General features: G+C 46.7%; 2 protein-coding genes across 5 annotated transcripts in view; one reads left to right on the top strand and one right to left on the bottom strand.

Annotated features, from left to right (window-relative positions):
- The window catches only part of SEC22C (SEC22 homolog C, vesicle trafficking protein), a 36,060-nt gene extending 32,948 nt beyond the window's left edge, over positions 1–3,112 (bottom strand). Inside the window, exon 1 of one of the 3 annotated variants that reach the window (XM_017876369.1) lies at positions 2,621–3,112. The gene's annotated coding sequence lies outside the window, so the exon portion shown is untranslated. Of the gene's footprint in view, positions 1–2,293; positions 2,441–2,620 lie in introns of those variants that run through there. The other 2 variants (XM_017876371.1, XM_017876368.1) reach the window with 2 other exon arrangements.
- Positions 2,288–8,137, top strand: part of SS18L2 (SS18 like 2) — a 13,879-nt gene continuing 8,029 nt past the window's right edge. Inside the window, exon 1 of one of the 2 annotated variants that reach the window (XM_017876378.1) lies at positions 2,288–2,406. The gene's annotated coding sequence lies outside the window, so the exon portion shown is untranslated. Of the gene's footprint in view, positions 2,407–2,583; positions 2,664–8,137 lie in introns of those variants that run through there. The other variant, XM_017876377.1, reaches the window with a different exon arrangement.

Genomic DNA, 8,137 nt, shown 5'->3' with positions numbered 1-8,137 from the left:
AAAACTAAAAGAACAAAAAAAAAAAAAAAAAAAAAAAAAAAAAAAAAAGAATAGAAAAGAAAAGAAAAGAAAAGAAAAGAAAAGAAAAGAAAAGAAAATCAACTCCACAAGGACAAAGGCAGCTTCAGAATGTTCACACAAAGAGACAATGGAATGTCTTCCAGATCTTAGCAGATCCTTCCACAAGGCAGTGGATGTCATAACCTACCACCTTGCCTGGGACATATTAGGAAGCACTCAGTAAACACTGCTAAGCAAATGAATGAATGACCTAAAGGCTACCTTATTTTTGCTCACTGAAACAAGAAATGCAGGTTTACAGATCCCTTGCCATAATTCTGATCTACAGTTTGAACACTTTTCCACAATAAATCTGTACTTGGAGAGAAAAAGAGAAAGGTTTATACAGATGACATTTGTCTAAAAGTAGAGTAAAGTAATAATCAAATACACAGCATCTGTGTTACTAGTTTTATAAAAATATATTTTAATTTGACTCCCTTATTTCCTAAATCCTCTTCCCAGCATCTGTTTGTAAATTGCTCATGCCATATATTATCTCTGTTCTATCAACAAAGACTTTGTGCCTATGCTACAGGCTACCCTTGTTTCTGTTTTTTCTTCCACCTTTTACCCTTAACCCCTCGTCAAGCCCCTACCACATGCACTGAGAGAGGGAGAGGCTGAGAGAGAGAAACAGAAAGAAAGAGAGAAAGAGAGAGATGACTGCACCTTGCAAAATAGGAATTTAGACAAAACAGGGTTCATTTGGCACACAAATATTCAAACACAAAGTGTTCACCATAAAGTATATACAGAATACAGAAGACTCAAATACACAATACAGAAGACAAAACTGAGTTGTGTCACCTTTACTAAATTCACCTTCAGCCACAGGCCTTGAGAACTGGTTACCAAATTTGTAGATTCTATTAAGGCTCCAAGTTGCTTGGGGATGGAGTGAACAGGAGGGTAGAGGTCAGTTTTGTCATTTGTTAAGAAGTGAGAAGGGTAGGGAACTAAACTTGATAGGACCTTTTACACTGATAATGTTATTAAATGCTTGTAACTATAAGGTAGACATAACCTACACTGGCTAGGTGGGAAAACTGCAGCTCTAAGGCTCAAGAGGTAGAGCCAGATTCAACCCACACTTCCTTACTTCAAATATTCTAAAGCTGACGATCTTTCCACCACATCCTTCTTCTATAAATCCAACCTTGGGGATTACAGCTACTCCCTTTCTCTAAAATAATTTCTCCTCCTTAGAGCACTAATAAGGTAATCAGAGACCTGTTGGTAGACGAAGGAGCCTGAGATTACACTCGTTACAACTGCTCTTTATCCACTGTATTACCTTGAAGTCAGGTTGTCCTCTCTCTGACCATGTTACTTTTTGAATATAGTTGATTTCTAAGTTATTCTAAGAATAAAAAAAACACTGAGACTCCAAGATGGCTTCTGTTGCAAGTACAAACACTTAAATCAGAGCTATTAACAACATTGTCCAAAATGTACTTTCCAGAGGAAACTCTATTTGTTTATTTAATTCTATCTAGCAACGTTAAACCATTTCCAGTTGCTTCCATTTTTCATTTTACTAAAATTATCTTTAGCGGGATCAACTCTCCTCTGCAAAACGTAACTAAATATTATCCTCTATGTTGGTTCTGAGCTGTATTCTTTTCTGACCATGTCACAAATTTCACCAATTACTTTCCACACTGGCAAGTCTTTCGTGGCTTTGATTTCTACAAACCTAAGTTTTCCCCAAGTGCTTTATCCTTCTGGCTCTGGAGGTACATGTGTAAATCTGTAATGAACACAAAACCTGTAATGGAACGTCCTACACCCAGTGCTCTGAAAAGTTGGTTCAGTGTATCCAGTATTTAAAGTCTTATAACACTGGCATGCTAAGGGAAGTTTGCTATTCAGATTAAACAATGCTCTGACGTGAGATTCGTGAATGGTTAAAGAAACAGTCGTCCCCTTTCTCACTCCCCATCTCTTCCAACTGGGAGAAGCCTTCGGCGCCCATCTGTCAGCCCAGGGTTCCCGCAGGCGCGTGTCTTGGGTGGCCCCGGGGTCCAGGGAGAGGCTGGCGGGAGAAAGGGGACAGAGGACTCCAAGAAGCCCAGGGAAGCCCCGTGGGGAGCCCCAGGGCCAAGGCCGGGCCTGAGGGCGGGGCTGGCCCTGGGCCGCCTCCACCTCTGGGCCCGCCCTGCGCCACACCCTAACCCGCCTGCTGTCGGCTAACGGGTTGCGGCACCCGCTTCCGCCCGTGAGCCCTCACCTCGCCCCGACGGCGGCCTTCGGAAGTCGGCGCCCGCCAGCTACCCGCCGCCTCCTCAGCAACCTTAGCCGACCGGGCGGACCCGGCCCAGGTCACCGGCGGCCCGGGCGCAGGTAGGCGGTAGTGCGCGTGCGCGAGCCTTGAGCCCCCATTCGCTGCTGCTAAGCGACACCCGCACCCAAACCGACCAATCCCGGCGCGCCTCCACAGCCCCCGTCCCGGCGAAGGCGAGACTGTAGTGGTTGTTAAAGGGCTGCGACCCAAACTGAGAGAGAGCGTGACGGGGGCGCGCGCCTCCCAACTTTCTTCCCACCTCCCGGCTCTCACCGCGGCGGTTTGAGGTCCAAGCCTGTAATTCTCACGTCCGGAGGTGAGAAGGAGCCTTCGTGGTATAAGCTCGATTCCTGCCGGGGTAGCAACCGGACTGACGTCTGGAGGCGGGGGAGGCTCCGCGTGACAGTGTGATACGCCCGGGGCGTGTGTTCTGCGGTCCGCGCGGCTGGGCGGGAGGCCCGAGATAGGCAAACCAAAGAGCACAACCTACTGCCAGCCTGGATAGGGCGCCAAAGTCCGACCCAGGGGGACACACCCCAAGCTGGGGGCGGAGGCACCCACAAGTGGATGACCGGCTGGAAGGATATTAGGTAGCAGAGTCCGTCCATTTATTCATTTAGCAAGGATTGAGCACCTGCTGTGTGCCAGGGCTTGTGGACAAAGCGAGGAATTCCTGACAGGAAAAACTATGTTAAGAGAGGAGGGCAGGGTGAGAGCACCCTTCAAACAATCAAACACCTGTATAAATACAAATTGTTCTTCTGGGAGGAGAAGGGGTTTTGAGAGAATTTACAGAAGCTTCTAGGCTGGTGTTGGGAACCACAGGAGGCTAACTAGGCAAAGGGGAGAGGAAGTGTGTTTCAGATGGAGAGATCAGCATGTATATAAGGACTCTGTGGAAGGCAGCAGAGCTCCTTTGAGGGATGAAAAGAAACCCAGAAAGGGGGTAATGGAAAGTTAGTGCTTAATAGATACAGAATTTCAGCTGGAGAAGATGAAACAGTTCTGGAAATGGTTAGTAGTGATGATCGCACAACAATGTGAATGCACCAAATGCCACAGATCTGCACACTTAAAAGTGGTTATGTACATTTTACCAAAAAAGAAAAGAAACTCGGAGTTTAGAGAGTAAAGGAGTAGAGTGAGATCCACTAGAGCGAATAGAAGGAAGGGGCCAGACCATGTAGGATCTTATGGGCCATAGTGGAACGTTTAGGACCATGGAACACTGATCAAAATTGCATTTTATAAAACTCACTTTGGCTGCTAAAGTGCAGATCAAAATGGAGAAATCTCAATAAAGCTATGATGGGACTTGCCTGGGAGCCAGTGCAGTCATCTGAGCAAGAGAGAATGGAGCTGGAGTGTGGACTGGTGTGAGAGTGAAGAAAAAGAGATCTGAGCAGGCTGCAGAGAAATACAGGAGCAAAATCAATAGGACTTGGTGATGAGTTGGATGTGAAGGGGGTGATGAAGTAGCTTCAAGGATGAGGCCACTGTTCAGCCTTGGATAAATGGATGGATGGTGGAGGGATTCACAGATATGGAGAACACTGGAAGAGGAGATAAAATGGATCTTGAGCTCCATCTTAGACAAGTTGAATTTGAGGCACCTTTGAGACTTGGTTAGGATTTTGCAATGATTCGTTTTTTATGTCAACCTGACTAGGTTAAAGGATACTCAGATTCCTGGGGGAACATTATTTCTGGGTATGTCTATGAGGGTGTTCTCAGGAGATATTGGCATTTGAATCAATGTACTGAGTAAGGAATATCTGTCCTCATCCAATATGGGCAGGCACCATCTAATAGAACAAAAAGGCAGAGGAAAGGCAAATTCTCTGTTCTGGAGTTGGGACACCCCTCTTCTGCTCTTGGCATCGGAACTCCAGGTTCCCCTAATCTCCTAACTCCAGGAGATTAGGTAGTAGAGTCCATCCATTTATTCATTTAGCAACTATTGAGCCTTTGGACTCCAAGACTTGTACCAGTGGTTCCTCAGGTTCTCCCGGCTTGGGCCTTGAACTGGGTGATACACCATTCAGCTTCCCTGGTTCTGAGGGCAAGTCCAAGACAGGGTAGTCTTGAACTGAAGCACTCTACCAGCCTCCCTGGTTCTCCAGCTTGTAGATGGCCTATTGTGGGACTTCTCAGCCTCCATAACCATGTGAGCCAATTCCCCTAATAAATCCCCTCCCATATATTTATAGATATAGATCTACATTGTAGATATATAGATGTCACATTGGTTCTTCCTCTCTGGAGAACCTTGACTAATACAGATGTCAACATAGCAGTTGTATATACAGGTTGCAGGTCAATGTAGAGGTCTGGGCTGGGCACAGACTTTTTTTGAGGCTGAGTCTCACTCTGGGACCCAGGTTGGAGTTTAGTGGCACGATCTTGGCTCACTGCAACCTCCACCTCCCAGGCTCAAGTGATTATTCTGCCTCAGCCTCCCAAGTAGCTGGGATTACAGGCATCTGCCAACACGTCCAGCTAATTTTTGTAGTTTTAGTAGAGATGGGGGTTTCACCATATTGGCCAGGCTGGTCTCGAACTCCTGGCCTCAAGTGATCCGCCTGCCTTGGCCTCCCTAAGTGCTGGGATTAAGGCGTGAGCCACCACACCTAGCCTGGACTTTTGAAAGTCATCATCATATGGGTGGACATCGAAGCAGGGCTTACATAGCCAGAGAAAAATTACAAAATGAAAACTGAAGACAATTGTGATAGAATCTAAGATAGCCTACAGGGATCACTACCTCCTGGGATTTATACCCTTGTGTAGTCCCCTCCTACAATGAGTCTCTGATAATGAGGGTAGGTCATAACAGGCACAAAGAAGAAGAAAAACCAGGAGATTCGGGGTTGGTAAAGGCAATTGAAAACCCTGTAGCATAAGTGCGCTTCAAATATGGGGAACTGGGGCCAGGTGTGGTGGCTCACACCTATAATCCCAGCACTTTGGGAGGCCAAGGCAGGTTGATCACGAGGTCAGGGACAAGTGTGTCCAACATGGCAAAACCGCGTCTCTATTGAAAAATTACAAAAATTAGCCGGGAGTGATGGGGAGTGTCTGTGATCCCACCTACTTGGGAGGCTGAGGCAGAAGAATCACTTGAACCTGGGAGGCGGCTGCAGTGAGCCGAGATCGCACCATTGCACTCCAGCCTGACCTACAAGAGCAAAACTCCCATCTCAGAAAACAAAACAAAACAAACAAACAAATATGGGGAATTGGGCTCTCAAAACTTGTGGTGCGAGTGCTTTAGAATAGGACCTTACACCCTCTGACTGGTGCAACTGGTGTGGCTCAGGCACCATGGACAACAGGGGTGAGATGTAGTACCTAAAGTCCTAGCTCTCATCTCCATTCATTGGTCACTTTGACTCCAGACTCACAGTCAACTCCGGAGGCTTTCTCTTCCAGTCCTCTTCAGCCCTCCACTCCTAGGGTAACACCCTGGACCACAGAAGAGCTCCACCTCTGAAGTTATAAATGCAGACACCTGATCTTTCATCGGTCCTGCTAGTCTCTGAATTCCTTCCATGGTTTCTCTAGCCTGCAGAAACTTCCAGTTCATTTGTGCCTCTACTTTTATTATGAGCTCCCTCGAGTCTTCACTTCCTTCCCCATCAGCTGAGAGTTCAGGGTTTATCACCTCCATCACATTCTTCCCAATATACTTATATCTCTTGCACAGTTATCTTTCTAGCACAACTAGAAGGATAGTAACACCCATCTGGCAGCACTACAATCCTGGAAGAATCCAACCTTCTGTCTTCTCTGCTTCTTGGCTCTGAGGGCCACTGGACAAAATCTCACAACCACACAGATCAGTGCTACATACATTGTCAACTTCAACTAGGTCCTCAACACCCTTCAGCAGTCCTATTTGCCAAAGCAGCTCTCTCTCCAGCTCTCCCCCAAAATCAACTTCCAAATATCCTGCATGCTCCCCAGATCTCCCACTATTCAACACCCCCTCCCCCTCTTGCTTTCCCAGGAACCTCCTTTACTGAAGAAAGAGCAAGCATCAAAGTGATGTCCCTTAGCTCCAGACAACTCCTCTCCCTCCAGCTACCACCTTCTTTCCCTTCTCCCCTTTACAACCAAACCTCATGGAAAAAGTGGTCTATATCTGAACACTCCATTGCTTCACCTTCACCTTTCATCATTTCTCAGTCCTCTGCACTTCTGATATCTGCTTCACCATACCACTGAAAATGTTCTCCTCAAAGACTTAGTCTTTATCTTCCTTGTTCTTTTTTTTTTTTTTTTTTTTTTTTTTTTGACGCAGAGTCTAACTCTCACCCAGGCTGGAGTACAATGGTGCTGAGGCTTACTGCAATCTCTGCTTCCCAGGTTCAAGCGATCCTCCAGCCTCAGCCTCCCAAGTAGCTGGGACTACAGGCACGTGCCACCATGCCTGGCTAATTTTTGTATTTTTAGTAGAGACAGGGTTTCATCATGTTAGCCAGACTGGTCTCAAACTTCTGACCTCAAGTGATCTGCCTACCTTGGCCTCCCAAAGTGCTGGGATTATAGGTGTGAGCCACCGCACCCAGCCCTTCCTTGACCTTTCAACATCATTTGTCATTGCTGTCCTGCCTATCCTTTTCAGTCACTGTTTAAAAAAAAAAAAAAGCCATAACCCCCACTCTCCTGGTTTTCCTCTCCCTATATCTCTAGTCTCTTTCTCCCCTCAATCTCCATTGCAGCTTCTTTTCCTCTGTCATAAGAGAAACTATCACATTCTCCTTAGGCAGTCTTATCCACTGCATAGTTCCAGTCAGTCTCTACAAGTGATGTTTCTCAAAGCTGTATCTCCAGCCTAGTCTTTGTCCCTGAGTTTCAGCCCCAAATAGTCAGCCACAAGCCTCCACATCGTTTGATATCACCTCACACTATACATTTCCACAACTGAATTTATCACCTTCATTTCCAGTCCAGCGTCTCCCCCACTGTTCCCTGCCTCCATAAGGGGCATCACCACTTTCTCAGTTGCTTAACCCAGAACCCCAGAAGGCATCCCTAATTTCCCTTTTCTATCCCTCCCCACTCGATCACTAAGGCCTGCCAAGTCTACTTCCAATGTCTTTCAAATGCATACACTTCTTTTCTCATTGCTCCCAATATCTCTGGCCTGCCTTCTTTTTTTTTTTTTTTTTTTTTTTTGACACGGAGTCTGGCTTTGTCGCCCAGGCTGGAGTGCAGTGGCCGGATCTCAGCTCACTGCAAGCTCCGCCTCCCGGGTTTAGGCCATTCTCCTCCCTCAGCCTCCGGAGTAGCTGGGACTACAGGCGCCCGCCACCTCGCCCGGCTAGTTTTTTGTATTTTTTAGTAGAGACGGGGTTTCACAGTGTTAGCCAGGATGGTCTCGATCTCCTGACCTCGTGATCCGCCCGTCTCGGCCTCCCAAAGTGCTGGGATTACAGGCTTGAGCCACCGCGCCCGGCCTGGCCTGCCTTCTTGTAGCAGCCTTGTTACTGTTCTTTTTGTTTCTCATCTGGGTGTCTTCCCTAACTTTCACCATGTTACAGCCAATAAAACTCTAAATGCATCTCAGGTTTCATCATTCTTCCGCCTAAAACCATCCATGGCTCCCATTGCTCCTAGGAGAGTACAGAATCTGGATACCTGTGTCCTGCTTAACCTCCACTTTGCCTTTATACTGCCTTTATAAAACTTTTCTTCTGGAGGGCTTTCCCTGTATGCTGGAACAGGTTGGTCCCCTATACCACCTGCCTCACCCTAACACCATCTTTTTTTTTTTTTTTTTTTTTT

Source organism: Rhinopithecus bieti, unplaced genomic scaffold (genome assembly GCF_001698545.2).
Source record: "Rhinopithecus bieti isolate Rb0 unplaced genomic scaffold, ASM169854v2 scaffold_9581, whole genome shotgun sequence".
NCBI lineage: Eukaryota > Metazoa > Chordata > Mammalia > Primates > Cercopithecidae > Rhinopithecus > Rhinopithecus bieti.
This window is presented reverse-complemented; position numbering and strand designations above follow the sequence as displayed.